The following is a 25217-nucleotide window of genomic DNA, read 5'->3' as shown; positions in this document are numbered from 1 at the left end:
AAACACAGTTCTGGAAGCTGAGACATCCAAGATCAAGGGGCCACAAAATTGGGTGTCTGGCGAGGGTACATTTATTTCCTGGTGTATAGAAGGCTGTCTTCTATCCTCACAGGGCAGAGAAGGGGGGGAGTGGAAGAGTGGGAGGGAAAGGGGGAGAGAGAGGTGGGGGACAGAGAGAGGGAGGAAGGGGGAGAGGGAGAGCGAGATGAGGCTTTTAAGAGGGAAGTAGGTTTAGTGGCCTTAGAAGAAGAAACATGATAGAGTTCCCTCCCCAACTCCCTCTCCCTCTCCCCTCATCCCCCTCTTCCTCTGTGTCTCTCCATCTTCCTCTCCATCTCCTCCTCTCTGGTTAAAGAGAAGTGTCATGTGCAGAGGGGGGACAGGCTAGGACTCCAGGCCAGGTGCAGATGGAAGTGCCGTGTGCTGAGGGGAAGCACCGTGCCGCCCCAACCCAAAAGCACCTGTGCAGCTCCCATCGGGAGCCCGTTGGTGAAAACTCGTCTGCTGTGCCTTCTGCCTTGTGCTCAGGCACAGGCCCTCCATAAACCTTCCTTGGTTTGCACATTGACCTCTTGTCAATTTCTATTTGCAAGTGAGCCAAAGAACCTGGAGTCGGCAGCAGAAGGAGCTGGGTAGAAACTAGAGACAGAGGAAGGGTGTGAGCCACCTGCGTTCCGTTCATCCGTCCAGACTCGCTGCTCCAGCAGGCCCTCTTCCTCTCATGGGAAGAACTGAGTGAGGGGTAGAGGAGAGCAGAAGACTGCGTCTTCAGAATGTGCTGGTTTCTCTGTGGGCTTAAGGATCTGGCCTGGTGCCAAGGCAGAAAAAAAGGAGAGACAGCTCTCCAACATACCCAGATACCAGAGAGTACCCCAACATCCCTGGATACCAGATAGTACCCAACATACCCAGATACCAGATAGCACCCCAAACATACCTAGATACCAGATAGCACCCCAACATACCCAGATACCAGATAGCACCCCAACATCCCTAGATACCAGATAGCACCCCAGCGTACCCAGACATCAGATAGCACTCCAACATCCCTAGATACCAGATAGTACCCAACATCCCTAGATACCAGATAGCACCCCCCAACATCCCTAGATACCAGATAGCACCCCAACATCCCCAGATACCAGATAGCACCCCAACATCCCCAGATACCAGATAGCACCCCAACATCCCCAGATACCAGATAGTACCCCAACATCCCTAGATACCAGATAGCACCCCAACATACCCAGACACCAGATAGCACCCAACATACCCAAATTCATCTACTTACACACAAGACTTATCTATCTATGGTTAACCTAGGTTGGATCACCCCTCAGGGGAAGAGAGGATTTGACTGTTAGGGCCCTCACTGCCACAGCCATGTGGACAATGAAATCAAATTTCATTGTCAAATGTTTCATTGTCCTGAGACAATTGTTTGGTGTTTTTTAGAATACTGTCTTGACCCAAGCAGAGCCAGGTACCACACAATGAGGACCTGAGAAGTTGTTCAAATTAGCCAACCCATAGAGAGCTCGCAAATCCTAGCTAACTCTGCCCCACCTGCCCAGAGACTGCGGCCTGCAGCTCCAGCTTCTTGTTGTGCTGCCCTTGGGTACAACATCCTGGATGTGGCCCTGCCTGGCAGCCTTCTCGCATGTGAGCTGTGAGATGCAGAGTTCTGCCTTCCGTCTTTGCAGGTGTTTTCCGTGGTTTTGTCCTTTCATCATCAAAAGAACCTTTAAGTCATAGAAAACATGGAGTGGTCAATCCAGCTATTTCCCGAAGGGTCTGAAATCTGCCAGAGCTGTCCAGTAACCACATCAACTCTACTCTAACTGCTGCGTCCAGCGCTGACCGCTCACCCTGTTCTGTGGTCCATCCCGGAAGATGCCCAAGTTATACAGATTGGCTTAGCTGAGGTCATGTAATGAGCTAAAGGCATAGATTTTTAATAACTCTATTATCATAATGGTAGAGATATAAAACTGTCTCATACAACAGGATTTGAACTCCCCTTATCAAATACTTAAATATCTTCCTGTAAATATAATCCAAGATAGAAAAAATAGAGCTTGCTCAGAATTCCACAAAAATTAATATCCAGAAATCAATGTCAATGTAAACTCTGTTGTTTACACGGCGGGAGGTGTCTCACTCATGTTCTTGGGTAGAGTCTAAGATAAGTCTGCAGGCACATTTGAGGTAGATTCTTCAGGATGTCCAAGTAGGTGTCACCCAACTCGATGTCAAGCGCACTGCATTTTATAGAGAAGGGAGTTAAGAGGACACATACGACTGCGATACCCATGAGACTCAGAAACAGAAAAAGCCCCCAAAGTAGTTATCCCAAGAAGAGGCTGTTCCTTCCATTGAGCCTGGTGTACATGAGCACTGCTGAGACACAGCGTTGTCTCAGGGGTGTCTGAGAGGGGTGCGGGGGAAGAATCCTCATTGTGATGCCAGCCTCAGGCTATGCCAGGTGTTCAGTGTCAGAACTCAGCTCAGCCGGGAGAAATTGTCCATCAAGAACAAGGGGAGCACTTGTTTTCCAAAGGCAGCTTCCCGCAAGCTCCCGGCACCCACTGTGCCCGTGATGCGGATGACTTCCTCCCGGAAGTCGGGGAGGGGATGTGTGGGGCTGATCAGAAGTGCCCAGGAGTGAGGACTGTAGGAGTAGTTCCCTCAGTGATGAGGGATGGATTCCACCAGCAGGTAGGGGGCCCCAGCATCGTCCTGCTTTGTTGCCTTTTCTCCCTTCCCTGTCCCTCTTCTTCCTTCCCTTTGTTCCTTATAAGGACTATCTCCCAAACAAAGGACCCCTGCCAAAATCCCGATGCCTGGCACTGCTTGTCAGAGATCCTGGCTTTAGCCCTCATGCCTATGGGAAATGTCCTTTGCTCCACGTTCTCTTCTCTCACAGGGCAGCTCTTAGGATAATTTGACTTTTCAGCCAGAGTTGTTTGCAGTACATGGTATTGACAGCCATGGTATTGACTGAAGTGCTCCTCTTTGATATCTTGCAGATATAAAAGTCTTCCCCAGGAGTTTCATGCCTCTGCCTCCCGGGGGTGAACTGACATAGGACAGAGCGTTGGCACCTCCAATGGGCAGCCATACCGGGTTTCTCCATGTAGCCGTCCCCCAAGGAGAGGTGTCCCTGGTGCCCGTTTCTTCAGCTGGAGAAGCCCCTGGGAGATTCCAGACCTGCAGCCGCAGGAGAGACAGTGAATCCCGAGCTGCCAGGGACCTGGTGAGAACCAGCGCTCTGTCGTCTGCTTTCTCCCAGAATCTGGAATGTGTGCCACTGGGATGGCACCCACAACTCCTGCTGCCACCTGGATCCCTGCAGTACCCTTCATGTCACCCCCAGGGTTCATTTCCTGTCTTCTATGAGACAGTCTTGCATAAGGTTTTAGTATTTTCACCCACTTCTCCTCCACATATAGGGCCAGCAATGAATGCTACATGCAGGCATGAATTCCCTCTTCCCCTTTCTCCTCACACCATTTTTTTTCAGACTCGGGTTTTCTTTTGTATTCCTAATGATTCTGCTTGTCCAAGTCTCCCAGAGTGAGAGAGGGAAGTAGAGTCACTTGGGAGTGCTATGGTTATTTTTTTAAAGATGTATTTATTTATTTGAAAGGCAGAGTTACCGAGAGAGAGAGAGAGAGAGAGAGAGAGAGAGAGAGAGAGAGAGGTCTTCCACCTGCTGGTCCACTCCCTAAATGGCCACAATGGCTGGAGCTGGGCCTATCTGAAGCTAGAAGCCAGGAGCTTCTTCTGGGTCTCCCATGTGGGTGCAGGGATCCAAGCACTTGGGCCATCTTTCACTGCCTTCCCAGGTCATAGCAGAGATCTGGATCCGAAGTGGAGCAGCCGGGACATGAACTGGTGCCCATATGGGATGCCGGCATTGCAAGTGGTGGCTTTACCCACTTTGCACAGCTGCCGGCCCCAAGTGCTATGGTTATTATGGAATACTTAAAACATTTGTTTCTTTGTTAATTTACTTTTACTTATTTGAAGGGGAGAAGGGGTAGGGGAGATAGTTACCTTTCATCCACTGATTCACTCCACAAATGCTTGCAACATCCAGGACTGGGCCAGGCTAGAGCCAGGAGTCCAGAATTCAGTCTGAGCCTCCATAAGATTGGCAGGAACCCAAGGACTTGAATCATCACCCGCTGCCTCGCAGGGTGCACATCCACAGGAAGCTGGGACTCCAGTCCGGGCACTCCAATACGAGACGCAGGTATCCCAAGCAGCGTCTTAACTGCTGCACGAAACACCTGGCCCTGGGATTCTATTTTTTTAAATAAGAAGTTAAATCTTAAATAATTGTAGAAGGATCTGCAGAGCCAAAGATCCAAGAAGGAGTTGAGGAATTACAGAGGATTCCCCGGCCCATGAATTTGAAAGGCCAATGATGAAGTGGAGCTGTGAAGAGGAAGCTGGTGGTTGGGTGTGAGACGGAGGGTCTCGGGGAAGCTGTGCCTCTGCGGAGCCTCCACGTCCACGATCTGCCGCCAAGCATCTGGGCTGAGCCTGAGACCACTGGGGGTCAGCAGCTCCTGCCCTTCCCCACGTGGGTGACCCCACTCCATGTCTCCCCTTCCTCCTCATCCCCTCACCCATGTGAGAAGTCGGATGGGCCCTTAATCCAATATAACTGGTGTCCTAACAAGAAGAGAAGAGCCGCAGAGACGGGACAACACAGAGAAGGGCGGATTGCAGACAGCCCCATGATGACAGAGGCAGGGGCTGGGGTTGTGCAGCTGTATGCCGGGGACTCCTGCTAACAACCAGAAGCTGAGGGTGAGAGCAGGACCCTGCTGGCACCTGGGTTGCAGACTTGCATACTCCAGATTTGGAAGAGAATAAATGTCTGCTGTTTTAGATCTTCTAGCCTATGGAACTCTGGCAGCTGCCAAGCGTCGTTAGCTTCAGCTGGGCACATGTTCGCAGTGCTGGGGATTAGGGTGTGGAGTCTTCTCGGGGTCGTCATTCTGGCTGCCACCCCTCCACTCCCCGCTCACACTAATCCACCGCCAACTCAGTTCTTACTGAAAATGGAAAAGGTTTTCAGAATGTCCACTTATTTCTCTCTCCCCCCGAGCCCAGATGCCTTCATCTCCTACCTGGATTATCGCAGAAGCTCCCCAGCTGATCTCTTTGTTTTTCCTTTTCCCCACCTCACAAGATTCATTCTTGAAAAGTAATACTCAGATCATTTTAGAACATAAATTGGATGAAATCGCTTGTATCAGATACTCAGCAGCAAGTAAAAAAAAAAATTCATTTACGATAACTTTTTTAAAAGGAGGCTTTTTTTTTTTTTTCACATGAGGAGACTTACCAGGATAGGCAGTCCAGAGCTGCTGCAGAGCACTGTTATTTATTAAGGAGCCAGTGATTTTCTGAATTTCTGTCTTTACTGTCACCATATGACTGCTGTGTCTCCAGGTATCCCCTTTGTGTTCAGGTTGGAAATTAGGAAAGGACAAAGGCCAGAACCTACCCACAGTTACTTCCCCATTTATCATGTGGTCCAGAGGCTCCCCAGAAATTGTTCTCATTGCCTAGAACTGTATCACATGACCATTGCTAGCTGCAAGGGAGCCTTGGAAATGGGAATGGGTAATGGCTGCTGCGTGAGGCTCCTGCATCACCTCCCTTGTTGCTCTCTTGTTTAGAACCTATCAGTTTAGTGTCTTAATGTGGTGAGAATGAAATGCTGGTTTCCACTGCTTCTCTGATCGCATCACCCGTGACTCCTCGCCTTTCTCTGAGTTTCTGCTCCAGGGGTCTTTTCCTGGGTTCTTTCACTGCTCTTGCCTTTCCTCCGGCTGTGAGGTTGTTGCTCCCAGGTCTTCACTCTGTCCCTGTGGTTGAGTGTCCACCCACGCCTTGAGCTTTGACTGGTGAATATTAACAGACTTGGTGCTAGCGGAGGCTGTGAATGCGCTTGGGAAGTTTGTCTTGGCCCCTTCCACTTCCATCATCCACCACGAAAGGACACGTCCATGGAGCTCTTTGGCTCTGAATGAGACACTTGGAGCAGAACCAAAACCAGCCTGCAGCTTGGAGCTAAGCCCAGAAGAGCCCAGCCAAGATCACCCAGACCCCAGCCAAATCCACGACTTGTGAGTGAGAAAAGTGAGGGTTGTTGTAAGCCATTTAGCTTTTGCTAATGATGGTTATGCAGCAAAGTCCAGCACAGTCTGGATTATTCCCCCTGCACTCTTTATTTCATTAAATTTTATGTATCCTTTGGGTCTCAAATGATGTCCCACTTCCCAGAGAGCCTTTCCTTAATTCCCAGTCTTAGTTACGCTTTCCCAAGCACAGTCTTCTCTTCCTCTCTCTCTCATTACACCCAGTGTAATTTGTCATTTCAGCTTTATTTTCATATTCATTTGTTAAAAATACACCTCCTGCTATAGACTGTCAGTCCCGGTAAACACCTGTGTGTTTATTACTACATATATTAACACCACACACAAAGTGTGCATATAGTAAGTGCTCAATAAATGCTGGTTATTGTTTTTTTTTAAAGAAATATTTATTTATTTTGAAAGTCAGAGTTTCAGAGAGAAAGGGATCTTCCATCTGCTGGTTCATTCCCCAAATGGTGTCAATACCTGGGGCTGAGCCAGGCCAAAGCCAGGAGCCAGGAGGTTTTTCCTGGTCTCTCACACAGGTTCTTTCTGGGCCTCCAAGCACTTGGGTCATCTTCTGCTGCTTTTCCCAGGCCATTAGCCAGGAGCTGGATCAGAAGTGGAGTGGCCATAGCACAAATTGGAGCCCATATGGGATGCCGGGGTCGAAGGCAGTGGCTTTACCCGCTACGCTACGATGCCAGCCCCTAGTTATTATTTATTGAATAAATGAACTTCCAATTGAAGGAATATCATTCAGCTATCAAAAATTTTCTTTCTGAAGAATTTGCAATGACATGTAACTTATAGTTATGTAAGTATGATTCAAATAGTGTGAATGGATGCATGTGAAAGTACTCAAAGGAAATGCACCAGAATATTAACAACTCCTGTTTCTATGTGGAGGCAATACAGTTTATCTGTATTTTCATTTTTGTAATTTTCTCTGTTTCATATATTTCTCCCAATCTATTATATAACTGGAAACGCAAGAAAAGTTATGAGAGATGAGAGAGATGAGGGCTTAATTGTGCTTTTCTTAGTGATGGGATGAGAAGACTCTGAAGAACATCGGAAATCAGAACAAAGCCTGGGCAGCTGGCCAGAACATTTTGAGTGGCAGATGGCTCCCCTGGGGCTTCTCTGTTCTCAGGGCTCCCCAGGGTCTCTTCCCTGCCTTCCGGGAGGGTTTCTGACAAATCCAAGGGCAGTCAGGGCCGGGAGGAGTGGTCCTCGTGGGCTGGGCTGACCGAGATGCCTCGCTGAGGGAGCCTTGCCAGTGAGGGGGTATTTCTGGCCAAAGCCATCTTGGGGGGTGGGCCAGGGACTGGCGCAGGCAGAGACGTGCTCGGGGCTCATCCACAGCCATCTCCCTTTGCAGACGCCGTCTCTGGGAGCAAACGGGCACCTGGATTGTCTGGATTCCACAGACCAGAGGCTTCTGTGCTGACTACCTGGGTCCCAGCGTTGCCCAGGGATATCTCCTGGGGACAAGGCAGCTCAAGAGGGAGTCTGGAGGGACCTTAACCCAAGCAACCTCTGCTATTGTTAAGGACCCGCTAAAAACAAAGTCTGAGATTCCATTACTAGAACTAGGGAGGAGTGCTTAAATACAGTGATGGAGCGGCCGCTGTGGTGTAGGGGGCTAAGCTCCAGCTTGCGGCGCTGGCATCCCATATGGGCGCCTGTTTGGGTCCCAGATGCCCCACTTTCAATCTAGCTCTCTGCTATGGCCTGGGAAAGCAGTGGAAGATGGCCTAAGTGCTTGGGTCCCTGCACCCATGAGGAAGACCTGGAAGAAGCTCTTGGCTCCTGGCTTCTGACTGGCCCAGCCCCACCATTGCAGCCATCTGGGGAGTGAACCAGTGGATGGAAGACCTCTCTGTCTTTGTCTCCCCCTCTGTCTGTAACTCTACTTCTCAAAAAATATCAGCGATGATGGCAGGAACCCTTGAGGTCTTTTGATGAGAGGAATGACCTGTGTCACATGAGGCTGTCCAGTGGGCTAGGTGACATGGCAAGGAGCAGTGAAGGGAGACTGGGGGACAGACAGGGGCCGTGCTATGGTGAGAATGATAATGACAATGATACTAATAGTAATAGTAGTAATAGTGTGGATTGAGTGAGACCCTGTTGTAAATACTTTATCTGTGTTACTTCATTCTGCCCCACGACAGCCCTATGAGGTAAGCACTGGTATTATCTCCATGTTACGGCTGAGGGAGCTGAGACACCACTATCATAGATAAGCCATAGAAAGCTACACAGCCGGACAGGGGAGAAGCCAGGCAGGTTGGCTTCAGAGCCTGGGCCCTGCGTCCTTGTCCAGTGGTTGAGGGTTGGCTGCAGGGGCTGACACGCCCTTCCTGCATTCTGTGCCCACTGTCACCCGACTCTGGATTTGTTTGTTTCTGTCTTGGGGATTCTGGTTATTAGCAGACTAAAAAACCCCCAGGGCGTGAGCACAGGCGGGGTGGGGGTGGGGATTAGGGAGAAGTTGGGGATCAGAGATGAGATGGAAGTGGAGAGTCTGAGGTGCTGGATTAGCCAACACGGAGGGACTTGGGTCGGTGAGCAGGATGTGATGCCGGGTTGAGTGGGGAAGGGCTGCGTCCAGTCTGGGGAGGGACACACAGGTGGAAGCAGTGACAGCGACAATGTGGCGTGTTATCTCAGAGCCTTGCATGCCTCAGAATCACCTGGAGGGCAGATCAGTCCACGAGCCCTGGCGGCGTCATCCCCAGAGAGCCTGACTCAGTCGAGTTTCCAATTCTAGCAAGCTTCCAGGTGAGACTGTTGCTGCTGGCCGGGAACTAACCACACTCCTGGGAAGACTGTTTTGTATCTCCCAGCCCGCAAAGCCCTTCCACAAATCCCGGCTCACGGCTGCTTCTTAAACACTCTCCCTATTATATTCTTGTGACATAAGTGCTCTGAGCGTGGAAATTCATTTCCTCTTGTTTGAATCTGATACCCTTTGCCTGAGTCATCAAAGCTGCTGGGTAGCCATGTACATCTGGCTCTTTACATAAATCTTTCCTACAGTCTGCTCTGCTCCCCCCACCTGCTTCCAAGTTTAGCTTCTTTTCTTCCCTAGAAATTTACCTTCCCTAGGAAGCCTCCTCTGATTGCCCCCCCACCCCCATCTCACTTGGTTTGCACTCCCATGGCTCATTCTTCCTACCTCTGCCAATCACTGAACACCATAGCTTTTAATTAATTAACTTCTTTATTTATTCTAATCACTGGTTCACTCCCCAAATGCCTGCAATGGTCAGGGCTGGGCCACGCTGAAAATAGGAACCAGGAACTCAACCTGACTCTCCCGTGTGTGGCAGGAACCCACTGCTGCCTCTCAGGGTGTGCGTTAGCAGAAAGCTAGAATCAGGAGCAGAGCTGGGATTTGAACCTAGGACTCCCATACAGGATGTGGGCTTCCCAAATGACATCTTAGCTGCTCCAAAGACCCCCCCGATGGCACCATCTCTTTAACGGTCTTTCTCCTGCACTCACATCAGTTTGTACCTCCCAGTGCCTGCCATGTGGAAATTCCTCAGTAAATAGCTGATGAAGTACATTAAATGGGTAAACAAACCAACGCTCTTTCTGTAGAGCCGTCATAACCTGCCTCTCTTTCATGGTGATTCCACATAGCACACTCTGCTCACACTCTACTCTCTGGGGCCGGCGTGGGAACTGTGCTTTGTCCTAGACTCCAGCTTCTATAAATTACTGAGCAGCCCACATCAGCACTCAGCAGAAAAGAACCAGTGATGGATGAACGTGGTGTGTGAGCGTGTTGTAGATGGATCACTCCTGTTCTAGAGCAAATTGGTTCTTCTCTGCTCCTGTCCCACACTAACCATGAGGTTAAGGTCTTGATGTCAATGCTTAAGGTAAAACTGGACCTGGTGTGTTTTTCAGGGGTTGTAAGAGGGCCACAGGGTTGGCATGGGGTAGACAGGGAGGGCTCATTGGACGGAAAACCCTCATCAAAGAGCATTCTCAGCCTTTGGATGCAAATCAAACACACATACTGATTCTCCCCAAATGGAAATCAGGTTGGCTGAGGGAGCTTGGACATGTGGCCTCGATGCAAAGTGATTGATGTGTAACTCACATAATCCAAGTTTCTTTTCTGTTGCCTGAATTTCCCATGGTAGAGATCCCTAGATCGGGCATCTCAGCCCTAGGGAGAGTTAACGACTCTTGGCACATTTTTGGACTGTGGCAGTTTCCAAATAAAGTCCTGCCTATCCTGACTGGTTGTCAAATGGAATTAGTGACCTTGAGTTCAGCCTGTTCCTCCCTAAAGTTACCATATCCAGAGAATGTTCTGGCAGCAGAGGGAATTGGGGGTGGGGCAGGCAGGGTCAGAGGAGCAGAGTGGTTGGCAAGACAGGCAGGGCTGCTGGGTGAGCCAGTGGGGACTCAGGCACTCAGCTTCCTCTGAGGGTGTTTCTAGCTAAATGAATTGCTTTCCGTCGCTTTTAGGAATCAGTGAAGATTCTAAGTGGTTCAGTTATTCTTGCCTAAATGAGGTTCCAACTAGTCTTTCCTAAAAAATCCAATAGTGATGGCATTAAAAAATCCAAACAAACTTGAGAACCCATGTGGGAAATATCCCCTTGGGTTCAGTGTGGTCATCTCTGCAGCCTGGATCTCCTTCAGCAGATGCCCCACTCAACCCCCAAACACCACCTCTCTGGGTCATTTGGCAATGGCCTCTCCCATTGTTGACCCAGTTCCTGCTCTAAGCTAAATCAGTCCCAGGTGATATAAAAGACATAGGTCCCAACATTGAGGACATCTCAGTCACGTCTTCATTGTGTCTCCACACAAATATTTGGTGCTAAGCAATGTAGGAGAGGAAAATGTGTGATCCCAGTCCACACCATCTAAATAACAGTCACTGTGGCCTTGGGTAGCATTGGGTGGAGGCAATACTGTGAGCTGTTCCTAGGGGAAGAATCAAGGAGGAATAGTCCATGTACATCAACAAGTGTTCAACCCGTGGGGTTTATCAAAGAGGAGAGCCGTTTGTCGCTGAAGGTTGCTGACAGATCTGTCAAAACTCTGATTTCCTGCAGTCATGGACATGTCTCTGACAACTTAGCTGGTTTTGCTTTTGTTCTAATTACTTAAGTAGATTGAAGGGGTCTTGTGGGCAAGAATTACGAGTGTGAACCCACGCACATCTGCACTCAGTCCACACTCCGAAAGTTCTGAGAGGTTAACCCCTGCTCTCCACAGCCCCCTTGGCATATTCAAGGCATCACCTTCTCCCAAATAGGCCCCCTGTGGGTGAAGTCCCCAAATCCAACCAACCCCTGGTTCTCTCCTGCCCTGGTCTCCTCCAGTGGATGTCAGAAGGAGCTGCCAGTCCTGGGAAATTCGAAAGCTATTTCAAGCAAGAGGCCAGTCAGGATGCCTGGAAGTGAGTTGCCATGGTGACAAGATAAGATTTTGTCACTTTGAAAACTAATGGCATTTTTTTCCTACAGGAAAATCATTCAGTGGGTGGAGAAGGTGACTCTGACGGAGGCTTTTGTCAGTCTCCGTTCTTTATCCCTGTGGGTGTTGGTCCACGGGTGAGACATGGTTGAGGCTTTCTCTCAGCCCAGTTAACGGGAGTGGGAGTTGGGTCTCCGTGAGATGGAGACTTGTGTTACCTGAAATAAGCTGGTAGCAGAAAGAAAACTCATATACAAAATCTGAAAGGCCAGTGGGCCTCATAGTAGTGGGAAGCAGACTGGCGGTGACCAGAGGCAGGAGAGGATGTGGGGAGCGGGGAGGCACCGGGCAGAGGACACACGATCCCGATTAGGTAGAAGGAATACATTCAAGAGGTCTGTTGCAGTGGATGATGACTGCAGTTAACGACAGCAATTATATTCTCGAAAAATGCAGAGGACAGAGCTTGTGTGTTCTCTCCACCAAAGTGATGATCATGTGAGGCCGTACCTTGGTTAATTAGCTCGATTTAACCATTGCACAATGCATAGACACTCCAGAATATCATGATGTACATGCGTACATTTTATTGTCAGTTCAAAAAATAAAATTAAAAATTAGAAAAGTCACTGCTGAATCCAAAGGGAGAAAAGAAATTAAAGAATAAAGAAAAGAGAGAAAGTCATGAGGCAATAAAGCAAAAGAGCAACGAGGAAAAGGAGGTAATTAGGAAGAGTTGTGGCATCTCTGTCTCAGTCTCTCTCTCTGCCTTTGAAATAAATGAATAAAACTTTGTAAAAGAAGATGTGTGAGTGAGGAAGACAGGAGAAGGCGAGAGGGAGAAATGAGGTGGAGGAAGGGAGAGGGTTGTTATCCAAGTCTCTGTTATCCAGTCTCTCCCATAAATAAAATGAAAGTAAGTTAAATTCACAGGAATTCAAACATATGGATTGTATTTCCTTTCAAAGTCATGTGAAGTTTCTATATTAAAAAAAAAAAAAAGCCAAGGGTTAGGAGTAAAAGACAAGCAAGGTTTTCCCAAGCTCATCATTAGGAAATGTATAATTTATATATATAATTTGCAGTTAGAGGGATTTGACCTGATTTTTAAAAAAATATTTATTTTATTTATTTGAAAGACAGAGTTACAGAGAGAAGTAGAGCCAGAGAGAGAGAGGTCTTCCGTCTGCTGGTTCACTCCCCAAATTGCCACAGTCACCAGAGCTAAGCTGATCTGAAGCCAGAAGCCGGGAGCTTCTTCCGGGTCTCCCACGTGGGTGCAGGAACCCAAGGAGTTGGACCATCTTCCACTGCTTTCCCAGGCCACAGCAGAGAGCTGGATGAGAAGAGGAGCAGCCGGAACTCGAACTGGCGAGCCCCCTATTGCCAAAGACTGCCTAGTCAGTTGTCTGAAAGCCTCTTGCCTGGAGGTGTGATTTGCAGTGCAGATTAGGCTGGGACTGGGGCTCCCCAGCACCGCATCCACATCCGAGCCAGCAGCTTCTTCCTCTCCTTCTCTTCACTCCACTCTCTTCCTGGGTCCCCACCTCGACCCCGAGCACTTCCTGCCTGGATCATCCACTCCTGTCCTGCTGGGTCAGAGAAGCTGACCTCGACCCATGCTGGGCATGGGAGGGAGGGGGAAGGATCTCTTCCTTCAAGGCAACTGTCATTAGAGAGACACACAAAGCAGTTAGGAGAAATGCTTACGAGGCAGAAATTGTTGCAGTCCAGTTGTTCGCCACCTGCTTCATCAAATGCCTGTCATGGTGCCAGCACAGAGTAGCGTGAATGTGCATGGAAAGGAAGAGGGAATAGAGACAGAGGGGAGGTAAAGGCAACCATTTCCCACAGAGATGGGTTTTGAGAACTGGGTGGGACTCAGCAGCGTTTAGTGTAATGCTGGCAATAACTCTGAACAGGGGCTGCCTTCCTCCTTTTGATCTAGAACTTCGATCATGAGTAGGTTCAGGGACAGATGCTTGGCACAGCAGACAAGCCACCACTTGGGACACCCACATCCTGTATCAGAGTGCTGGGCTCTGATTCCTATTCCAGCTTCCTGCGGATGCACAACCTGGGAGGCAGCAGGTGATGGTTCAAGTAGCTGAGTCTCTGCAAACAACACGGGAGGTCCAGATGGAACTCCTGGCTCCTGCCTTCCGTCTGGCCCAGCTCCAGCTTCGTGGGGAGTGAACCAGCAGATGGAAACTCTCTCTCTGACACTTACCTCTTTATTTCTCTCTATCCCAAAAAAAAAACACTACTGCAAAATTGTTTCTTGCAAATTATTTGTCTCCATACAAGAGTCCACCTCTTTGATCACCAGATTTTCTCCAAGACATTTGATTTAAATTCTCTTTGGGAGATAATGATACAACATGAAGTATGTCACCCAGGATGGCTGGGATAAAATGCCTCCAGTTTTATTTCTGAAGAAATAAACCTGTCTCCACTTTTGGTCCCTTGGATCCCAGGGGCTAACTTGTTGGTTCATTCAGTGGTCATGGCTGAGCACCTACTATGTGTCAGACATTGGCTGAGCCTCCAAGAGCTCACTCTCTAACAAAGGGCCAGACACACAAAATTCCAGTTCAGTGTGAAGAGGGCAGTGACAGAGATCTGCATGGAACACTTCCCATTTGGTCAAGGTCAACTATTTTCCAGTACAGCCATGTTTGAATTAGTGTTCAAGGCCATTCTTCATATGACAGCGCCCTTTTTGCTGCACACTTGACAGATGCCATTGTACAACATGGCTCTCAAGATAATCATTCAGCATATGAAAAATCTTTTCTCTTGTAGTCTGGGTTTCCAAGGGTAAAGAGAACAAAATATCATTCAAATCATCTTCTTTGTATGTGTGTTAGGAGCATTCAAGAAGTAGATTTATACTCTGCGTGTATAGTGTTGGTTAGATACAAAGATATGAACAAAATGAAAGTTTTGAGGAAGTCAGATTGATTCATGAATTCATAAGTAAAAACAGAGAGTAAAGTTGATGGGGGGACTCAGAGATGATCCCCAAGCTTCTAATTTGACGACTCTGTGTGTGGTAGAGCTACCAATTGAGACAGAATTTTGAACTTTGGAGCTGGGGGAGGTAATGAAGGTTGTTTTAGATAAGGCTCAGGACTGGAGGAATGGACTTGGTGGTAGTTCAGACTTGAGGAAGATAAGGTCAGGAGCACTGGGGATACAGCGATCTTCTGGACGCAAGCAGAGGGAGAGGGGCCCCAGAAACAGAGAAAGTAGAGCCAGAGAGATTCCGGAGAGTGTCATGTAGAAAGAAAGGGAACAGAATACATCCAAGAGAAGGGAGTGTGCTATGGATTGAGTATGTCCCCCAAAATTCAGTGTTGGAGCCTTAGCCCCACAGTGGGATGATATTTAGAGATGAAGGCTTTGGGAGATAGGTTTACATGATTAGTGTCCTTATAAGAACAAATCAGAGAGCTTTCTCTCCCTTTCTGTCTCTTTCCCATCCTCTAGCCCCCAACCAGGTAAAGAAAGTAAGAAGACAGACTTTTACAAGCCAGGAAGAGAGCCCTCACCAGGAGCCAAGTAGGCAATCACCTGGATCATGGAACTTCCCAGTGGCTATCACTGTAAGAAATGGCTCCTGTTGTTTAAGACTCCTGGTCTGTGGCAGTTTTCCTAGAAACCCAAGTCGACTGAGTGCTACAGATGCAAAGAAATCCAGCAGGATTGGGACTGCACATGGTATAGAGGTCCTAAAGGACTTTTGTGGGAGGGTGGTTGGAGTAATGTGACAAAGACAGGGTCTGATTGCATGGATAAAGCAATAACAAGTCTCCTGGGAAGTGAGGATGCATGGGAAAGGGGGGGGGGCAGCCCTCCAATAGCAGGTGTTATTGTTTAGGATGCCAGCTTGTTTAGAGTCTGGGCGGAAGTTTCCAGTAGAGAGAGAGACAAATGGGAAGTACTAGGGAAAGAGGATGTCTGGATGAAGAAGCCAGTCTTCTTTAGTGGGCAGGAAGGATGACTGTGATAACAAGTGACTGTGTAAGGTGGTGGGGACAGGAAGTTGTCATTCAAGTGTGACGACCCAGTTTTTCTCCATGAAAGAGAAGGCAAGGTCAGCTGCTGAGAATGAGAAGCAGAGAAAGTGTTAAACAGGTGCTTTATGAGAGCATGGAGGTTAGAACAGTTGATGATGGAAGTGGTAGATGAATCCTTCCCCTGCCCACCACAACCGCCAGGATTGCTTAATTTGGGACCAAGCTAAGTAGGAAAATTTGAAAGTGTAATGATCCAGTTTTCTCCAGCAATCCTTGGTTTTAGGAGTGGAGTAATGATTTGGGCTCTTGGTGCAGGATGGGCATTTTGCAGGACAGACAGAAGAATGCATGTGCAAGGAAATGGAAGGTTCTGGTTAGAGAATAATCCAATGTAGATGTTCCATCTGGGGCACAGAAAAAAAAAGCAACAGAAACGGACCCAGATGCAGCTGATGTACTGGGGGTGGGGAAGAGGTGGTGTCAGTGGCGGAAGGGTTAAGAGGGAGTAGTGGGATCCAAGGATGGATGTGTGGAGGACAGCCCCTCGGTGCCAGCAAGCAGGGTGTTGCACTTGAATCTGGGGTGGAACTGAGATTCAGGGCTCAGCTCTGAAAGCAGAAGGCTGAGATAAAGTAGAGAAGCAACAGAGAAAGAACTCAGGGTGAACACAAAGTGTGAGGCTGGCTACACCCTGGGCACCTCCCTGGGCACGAGGAGCTCCCAGAACATCAGGAGACAGTGAAGAGCACGGACCTTGGCCTGAAGTCCGAGTGATTGTTTGCTAACCAGATGAATGACAGTGGCAGAACTGGATAATGGGGACATCAAAAGAGGAGGGGCTTTTACCCAATGGCATAGGAGAGATAGAGACCAAGATAATGGCCCAGGGATGTGTGGGTGTGGGAGGAAGGGCAGCCTATGATGAAGAGGGCCGTAGAGGAATCTGCAGGTCGTTTAGGACACAGCAGTTTGTTTACAATGGAAAGAAGGTTACAGAGGAGTGATAGGAACACAGTGGGTGAAATGCGATATCTAGCAGGAGGAAAAGGTGATGTCTGCAGGGACAGAGCCTGGGTTGGGGAAACAGTGGCTTTTTAATGGACTCCAAGCTTTACAGGGATGAGAGACGTAATTGGAAGAGCATCAAATGCCTTGACTTTGGCACAAGCCAGTTTAATTCTAGATGTCCCTGAAGTCCCTGGGGTGGGATTTTTTAGCCTTGGAAGGGTCAAGGACCTTCCCCAGTGCTCAAAGCAGGGATTGGAGCTCTGTCTACAGAGAGATGAGCAGTTGTGGGTTTGCAATGCGCTCCCACAGAAATCCTCTCAATAATGCTCACATAGCCTAGTGGCTTCCGCCATTCAGGAATAGTGACCTTCAGGCCATGAGACCTCGACAACACTCAGTATCCAAAACACGCAAAGGGTTGTTCGGGGCCTGGGAGGCAGAGTTGGGCATCCCCTGGTTGTGCTGAGGCTTCCTCATTAGCTCACTCATTGCAGGCATCTTGGCCTGGCACACAGGGCAAGTATAGGGATTGGGGCTGACCTGTCTTTAGATAACACAGGATAATCCTTACCATGAGCAAATTCCTGACTCTTGGCGGCTCTGTTTTCTCACGTGCATTTTCGGAGATAAAGTAATGCATTCATAGTTACTAGTACAATGTAAGAAGAATTCGCTTTATTTATTTATTTTGACAGGCAGAGGGGACAGTGAGAGAGAGAGAGAGACAGAGAAAGGTCTTCCTTTACCGTTGGTTCACCCTCCAATGGCCGCCGCGGCCGGCGCACCGCGCTGATCCGAAGCCAGGAGCCAGGTGCTTCTCCTAGTCTCCCATGGGGTGCAGGGCCCAAGCACTTGGGCCATCCTCCACTGCACTCCTGGGCCATAGCAGAGAGCTGGCCTGGAAGAGGGGCAACCGGGACAGAATCCGGCGCCCCAACCGGGACTAGAACCCCGTGTGCCGGCGCTGCAAGGCGGAGGATTAGCCTATTGAGCTGCGGCGCCGGCCGAAGAATTCGCTTTAAAAATTCTCTTTCCTCACCCGCTTTCCTTGCGATCCAGATTTAGCTTGGCTAGGAAAATTGAGCAGCCACCTAGATCCTACCCTGGATTGGTACCCCCCAAAACACCAGTTCACATCTCTGTCCACCACCAAGGTGGCCAGGGAGGAAGTGCCTGCAGCAGACGGCCTCTATCCAAACTCATTCTGCCCGGTGTGTTTCCCTTTCCTTGGCCTCACTCAGGGCACAGGGACATCCACATGGGAGGTAACGAACGATTGCACTTTACAGGATTTGGCTGACACTATAAATAGGACTTACATTTCACTGGTGGGATTTATAAGCTGCAGGTGGTGAGGCTGCAAGAGGATTGGCTGACCATATGATTTCTCTAAAACCCCAAGTGAACGAGTGGGTAAAAATAGCCCCTGGCCCAGGAGACATTCCTCGGCAGTCCGGAGCCTTGTCCAGCATTTGCTCTGGAGGCTAGGCAGGTGCTGACACAGGGGAGCTCTTTGGGATCAGGAAGCCACCCGGGCCAGAGGTGGGAATTATCCCCTAGCATTCAGCTTTGCTAGTCCTGGGAAGGCAGAGAGTTTAGGGGGCTGCTGGCTCAATAGAACCCCTACAATGGAAAGCTCGCCAAGACTGAAGTTCCAAACTGACAACACATCTTATAAGAAGAAAATGAAGCTCATCTGTCAAGTTCTTACAGTTAGGACCAGGGCTCCTGGGGCTGGGAGGGGACTCTGGGGGGCCAGAACCCCAGTCTCAATCTCTCCCCAGTATGGAGAGATTGTGGGGAGTTGTCATCCAGGGAGGGATGGACATGGACTCAAGGCGGGGTGGGGGAGTGGTCTTTGTCCCTGCTGCTTCAAGAAAACACCTTAGACTGAGAATTTATAAGAGAAATTTATTCTCTGTATTTCTGGGTGCCAACATCCGGGCCCTGTCAGCTTCAGGGAGGGCTGGTCTTTGCTTCCAGGGTGGCTCCTTACTGCTGTGTCTTCCTAGGGGACGAAAACATGGTGGACGCCAGGGCAGCTCTCTGAAGCCTTGTTTACAAGGGCATCGATCCCGTGCTTAAGAGTGGACCCTCATGACCTTCTTACACCACCACCTTGGCAATCAAATCTTTGCATACGAGTTTTGGAGGGACAGATATATGTAAACAATAGCCAGAGGTCTGGAGAAAGGCAATGGGGGGGCATCTATCCTGGCCCAAAGAGGTGCCCTCAGCCAGCCAAACCACACTGGGGCTGTTTTAGATCCAGGCTTGGGAGGAATGATGAGGCCTTAGATCCTGAGAGCGCGGGGGCTGCTTGGTGCAGGGCGAGCAGGACAAGAAAGGAGAACATGATCAGATTGTGGGAGACGGCTTCGTAGACAAGCACCTGGAGAGAGGGATGGAAATGGACCACCACTGCTCTCCCTCTCAGGGCTGCATCGCCTGGGAAACTCATTCCTTTGGAGCCGGGCTGAGTAGGGCCACAGGTCCTTTTAGGGGTGGTAACAGCCAGTTCCACTGTGCATGAACACGTTAAGCAATAATTAGTTCCTTGTACAGGGAATGCAACCCAAGGCAGCATGGCTTTGAGGAGCGTGGTAGAAGGGGCCTCAGAGTGGACACAGAAATCACGGGAGCAGCACGACCACCTGATTTGTTGCTCGTTCTCAGTGGCAGTTGGTTGGATATGCATTGCAGCTTGTGTAATGAAGGGTTTTCTACTTTTTTCTTTTCTTTTCTTTTTTTTTTTTTTTGTCATTTTCTATTCTTGGGTTGTTCACATGAAATATTTAACTCGGATCCCTGGTCTAAAATTAAAAGTTCAGATGAGAACAAATGTGCAGGAATGAATCACACACACTCAAGTAGCTCTTGCGTGGAGTAGTTGGCCACGGAAAGACACTGCCACTCAGGAGCACGACTCAAGGTGAATCGTTTTCTGTTTCCATCCGGTGGGTAATGGTCCTTGCTTCTCTCCTGATGTTTCCCACTGTTTCTGGCTTTTCATTCCTGTCTGGTCACTCATATTTATGAATCCTAAGTATTAGGGGCGGCAAAGGGTTCTCTTTGTCACTTCACACCATGGGCTGCGGTTTCAGTGTTTGTCTCTTCCGAAATTCACGTTGAAATTTAGTTGCCATGGCAATGCTATGGACAGGTGGTACCTTTGAGGGGTGATCAGGCCTTGAGGTTCCGCCCCCATGAACAGGATTAACGCTTCTGTCTCTTTGCCCTTTCTATTCCTGCTATGCAGTGATGCAGCGAGAAGGCCTTTGCTGGATGCTGGTGCCTGGATCTTGGATTTCCCAACCTCCAGAGCTGTGAGAAAATAAATTTCTGCTCATTATAAATGACCCAATCCCAGGCATTCAGTTATTTCATGATAAAATGGACTGAAACACCACACACGGCTTAATAATGCAAAATTGAGCATTTCCAAGAAATCCTGGACACAGAGAAGTGGGTTGTGAGGAGGAGGGAACAGGTCAGTGGCTGGGAGAGCTCAGCCAGCCTCGGTAGATCATCTCTGTTTTCCTTGGTTGTAGGAGTAGGGTCAAAGTGAGGGTCTGTCGCAAACCACTTTGGACAGCTGGGAAGAATTATTTTTAGTGGTGAGAGAGGAAGAACTTCCAAAGATAGAATTCGCGCCCAAGCTTGGCCGTGTAAGTCCAGACTTGGGCGCGTTGGCCATAATGGGCTGGGGGTTCTAGGCCAGAACAAACAAGTCTGCAGGGCCAGTACTGGAGAACCACTGGGGTGGGGGCAGGTCCCACCCTGGTGCAGGGGGAACGACAGGCTTGGGGTCCCCAAGCAGTGCTCACGGCTTTGCCAGTGGGATTTAGAGCAGGCAAGAGCTGTTTCCTTTCTTGTTCCGTCTTTTTTCTCCCCAACTCCCAACCTCTCCTTTCCTCCAGTGACTTCGATCACTTTTCCCATCGCTGTCTTTGCTGATGGTGGCTACTGGCCCCACGATGCAGGGTGCGGTGGGCAGGAGGAATTCACGTTTAGAAACAGCTACACAGAAGTTGAGCAAGCAGCCCCAACGGAGTGGGGCTTTAAATTGTAAAAAGGCCATGCATTCTCCAGACTTGGCCCTGCACTGGTTGGCCTGCTGCCTGCAATGCCCCCATCTGAACGGAGCCCTTCCAGAGAAAGCCGTGTGAATGTGCAGATCTGGAAACCGGAGAGGTGGTGCCTTATCTGGGAGCCGTGGCGTGCTGAGACCTGGAGGTCAGTTGTGGCTAGTCAGAGGTTTCCTCTGCCCGCTGCTGTGTGTTCGGGCCCGAAGCTCCTTGTTCAGGCGTTCTGTATCCCTCTCCGTCTGGTTTTCTGCTCTCAGAAGGGGCTCTGGCAAACTCATTCACACAGAGGAGTAATGACTCTGCAGCTCCGTCCTGGGGGTCTTTGCACCTCAGCAGGTCTTCAGGACCAAGGAGACCCTGTCTCACAAGGTGTTTTGGACTGCCCAAGAGACATGGAAAGAATTGTCTGGTATTGTTTGGGGGGAGATCCAGAGGGTCGTTGACTACTTTGCTTAGGCTTAAAGGCTGTGTGTTTGGGATTCTTGCAGGATGTGCCCCTGGAAGGCAGGCCTTAGCCGAACTTACTTGTGTGTGTGTGCATGTGTGCTCATGTGTGTTTAACAGATTTAATTTTTTTAGAGCAGCTTTAGGTGCACAGCATAATTGAGTGGAAGGTACACAGATCTCCATACATACTCAGTCCAACACACACATTGTTTCCCCACTATCAAAACCCCACAACAAAGCGGTGCATTTTTTTTAACCATTGATTCACCCACAGTGACACATCAGAATGGCCCTTAGTGAACATGATGCTCACATTATGCTCATCCCACCCCCGTGGATTTCGGCAAATATACCATGGTGTACATCTGCCATTACTGTACCGTGCAGAATAGTTGCACTGCCTGAAACATCCCTTGTGTTCTGCCTGTTTATCCATCCTTTCTCCTTCATCCCTGCCATCCCCAGGCCTGCCACTGTCTCTGCCATTTTTAAAAAAGACTTATTTATTTATTAGAGAGGCAGAGCTGCACACAGAAAGAGGGAAAGACAGAGAGAGAGAGAGAGGGAGAGAGAGAGAGAGAGATAGATCTTCCTTCCTCTGGTTCATTCTCTAAATGGCCATAATGGCTGGAGCTGAGCCAATCAGAAGCCAGGAGCCAGAAGCCAGGAGCTTCTTATGGGTTTCCCATGCTGGTGCAGGGGCCCAGATTCTTGGGCCATTTTCCACTGCTTTTCCAGGCACATTAGTAGAGAGCTGGATCAGAAGAGGAGCAGCCGGGACTTGAACTGGCACCCATATGGGATGCCGGTGCTGCAGGCAGAGGCTTAGCCCACTATGCCACAGCGCAGGCCTGTTTCTGTCATTTTGCCTTGTGCAGAAGACCGTACGGTTGAATCATACAGCATGCAGCCCTTTCAGGTTGGTGACTGAAAGCTCTCAAGGTCAGACCTTGTTAGAAGCGCCAGGTGCACTGGCGAATTTCAGAGTGGTTACTTTCTGCTCTCTGGAAGCACTGAAGAACACAGGAACTTTCTGGAACTGACTTGGAGAACTTGGTAGAGCTGCTGGAGCTGGAACTCATAGCTCACCTGGCCCCTGCTCCCTGCTCCTGCTGTGGCTGGGTCCCCCCTGCCCACACCGAGCCTCTAACACTTACAGTTCAGGTTTTTCTATCCCCATGCTGGTTTCTGCAGAGGCTTCCGGTCAGGGGCGTCTGTGCTGGTGAGCGTGGTTCTCGGTATCCTGCTGTCTGTCTCTTCTATTGGGGACAGCAGATAGACCCTTCTCTTACGGTCTTAGAATAACTGTTGATAGTTCAGTGTGCCCAGCTGTTCACCTATTAGGATGGAATGCTGACCTCTGAGCTCCTTCTATGCCAGACTGAACACTGGAAGTGCAGTGCATGGGTATTTTTTTTTCATTCCCGGGAAGAGGAGGGAGCTGAAAGACGTTGATACCTAGAGATCGATCCCCGGGCTCTTCTAATAAAGCAATCGTTTCTGGAAGGAGAAATTGGGAGCTGCATTACAAGCTGTAGGCGCCTGCACATTGGTGATAACAAATGACCACTGTGGGGAAGGGAGCCTGCGTGGTACATCAGTTCTGGAGAACAAAGGTTCTGGTGGGTGCCGCTGTGTGGCAGGTGTTCTAGAAGTGTGCAGACATAAGAACTCTGTGGTTGCCGCTCCAGTGTCAGCTGTGGGGTCTCCTCAGTGTGTGGGTGGGAGCTAAAATGGTCTGGGCTTGGCAAGAATTCCCTTGTTTCTAACTCTTGATGGGGCCCAGGGATGGTTCCCTCAACTGAGAGGATGGCACGGTGAGGCCAGTGCCCTGTCAGACTGTAAGTTCCTGGAGACAGTACCTCCATGCTGTGCGTGATGCTCAGGGCACGGTGTGAGGCAGAGACATTGTACACTAACATAGGATGACTGCTTAAAACAAGAAGCGATGGATCACAGGTGGCCGTGGGGCCTGATCTCAGTATAGCTCTTGAGCTTCATCCCTATTTTTTTATTTATTTATTTTTTGACAGCAAGAGTGGACAGTGAGAGAGAGAGACAGAGAGAAAGGTCTTCTTTTGCCATTGGTTCACCCTCCAATGGCCGCTGCGGCCGGCGCAGCGCACTGATCTGAAGGCAGGAGCCAGGTGCTTTTCCTGGTCTCCCATGTGGGTGCAGGGCCCAAAGACTTGGGCTATCCTCCACTGCACTCCCGGACCACAGCAGAGAGCTGGCCTGGAAGAGGGGCAACTGGGACAGAATCCGGCACCCCAACCGGGACTAGAACCCGGTGTGCTGGCGCCGCAAGGCGGAGGATTAGCCTATTGAGCCGCGGCACTCGCTCATCCACTATTTTTTTAAAAGATTTATTTATTTATTTGAAAGGCAGAATTACAGGTGGGGGTAGGGAGAGAGAGAGAGAATATCTTCCATCTGCTGGTTCACTCAACAAATGGCCACAGTGGCAAGCTCTTGGCCAGGCCAAAGACAGGAGCCAGGAGCTTTATTCAGGTGTCCCCCATGGATGGCAAGAGCCCAAGCACATAGACCATCCTGTACTGCCCTCCTGGGCACATTAGCAGGGAGCTGGATCAGATGTGGACATAAATCAGTGCCCATATATGTGATGCCAGCGTCACAGACTGGGGGCTTAACCCACTACAACACCGTCCTATCCATTATTTTTGATAAGCGATTATTTGGTTTTTGTTATATTCAGTTCTTCTTCAGATTTCTAATTTGATATATTCTTTGACATATGGATTATTTCAAGGTGTTCTGAAAATATCCAAACACAGGGCACTGGACAGGGGAGGCATTCGCTAAGTCCCAACCAAGGAAGCCCATTCCCTTTGTCAGCCCAATGGACACAGAGCCTGATGCTCAATTTCTGCTTGTGGAACCAGTAAGCTGCTGGAAGGGTGACTCTGACCCATGGGGAAATGATTAATGGGGCGGGAAATGGATGTTCACGAAGTGCCCGACCAGTGCCAGCTCTGTGCCAGTTATTAAAGGAACTTCCTTTAATACTTGCGTTATTCCCCTCAGCTGGACAGGAGAGCCCCATGTCAGTAGGAGCATGCTCCTCCAAGTCAGGCCGAATCTCAGCTTCATTATTTCTTTCCCAGATAATTGGGAAAGTTAGCCAATTAGAGGGAACGCAGTCCACCAAGCCTCCCTCACTTCTGATACCAACTGCAAGTTCAAGGGGTTCCCCAAACAGCCCTCAGTTTCTGTCATTTGTTGGAAGGACTTCTGCATCTCACTGAAAGCTGTTACACTCACAGTTACAGTTTAATGTAGCTAAAGGATTCAGATGAAAATCAGACAACAGAAGAAGTGCATAAGTACTTTTAAAAATAGAAATTCAAGGGGCCTGTGGTGCCAACATCCCATATGGGTGCTGGTTTAAGTCCCGGCTGCTCCTCTTCCAATCCAGCTCTCTACTGTGGCCTGGAAGATGCCCCAGGTTCTCAGGCCCCTGCACCCACATTGGAGATCCAGAGGAAACTCTTGGCTCCTGGCTTCAATTGGCCCAGCTCTGGCCATTGCGGCCATTTGGGGAATGAACCAGCAGATGGAAGACCTACCTTCCTTCCTTCCTTCCTTTCTTTCTTTCTTTCTTTCTTTCTTTCTTTCTTTCTTTCTTTCTTTCTTTTCTTTCTTTCTCTCTCTCTCTGTAACTCTACCTCTCAAATAAATAAATAAAATCTTTTAAAAAATAGAAGTTCAAAACCTAGGAAATAAGATGCAATTGGGAACATTAGCAAAGCTAAAATTGGTTCTTTGAAACCATTATTAATAGTCAAATCTCTGGCAAGATTAATCAATAGAAAAGGCCAAAAGCAAATTTAAATATTAGAAGGAGAAGAGGGAGAAACTATGGATGTAGAAAAAGTTAAAAACACAGAAAGAAGTTATTAAGAATAACTTTTAAAATGGACTTTGAAGAAATAGATAATGTGACTATTCTAGAACTAACTGTTGAAGAAATTGAGTTGGTAGTTTAAAAAATTTCTTTGAAGAATATACTA

This window comes from Lepus europaeus, chromosome 10, assembly GCF_033115175.1.
Source record: "Lepus europaeus isolate LE1 chromosome 10, mLepTim1.pri, whole genome shotgun sequence".
Lineage (NCBI taxonomy): Eukaryota > Metazoa > Chordata > Mammalia > Lagomorpha > Leporidae > Lepus > Lepus europaeus.
Note: the sequence above shows the minus strand (reverse complement) of the source record.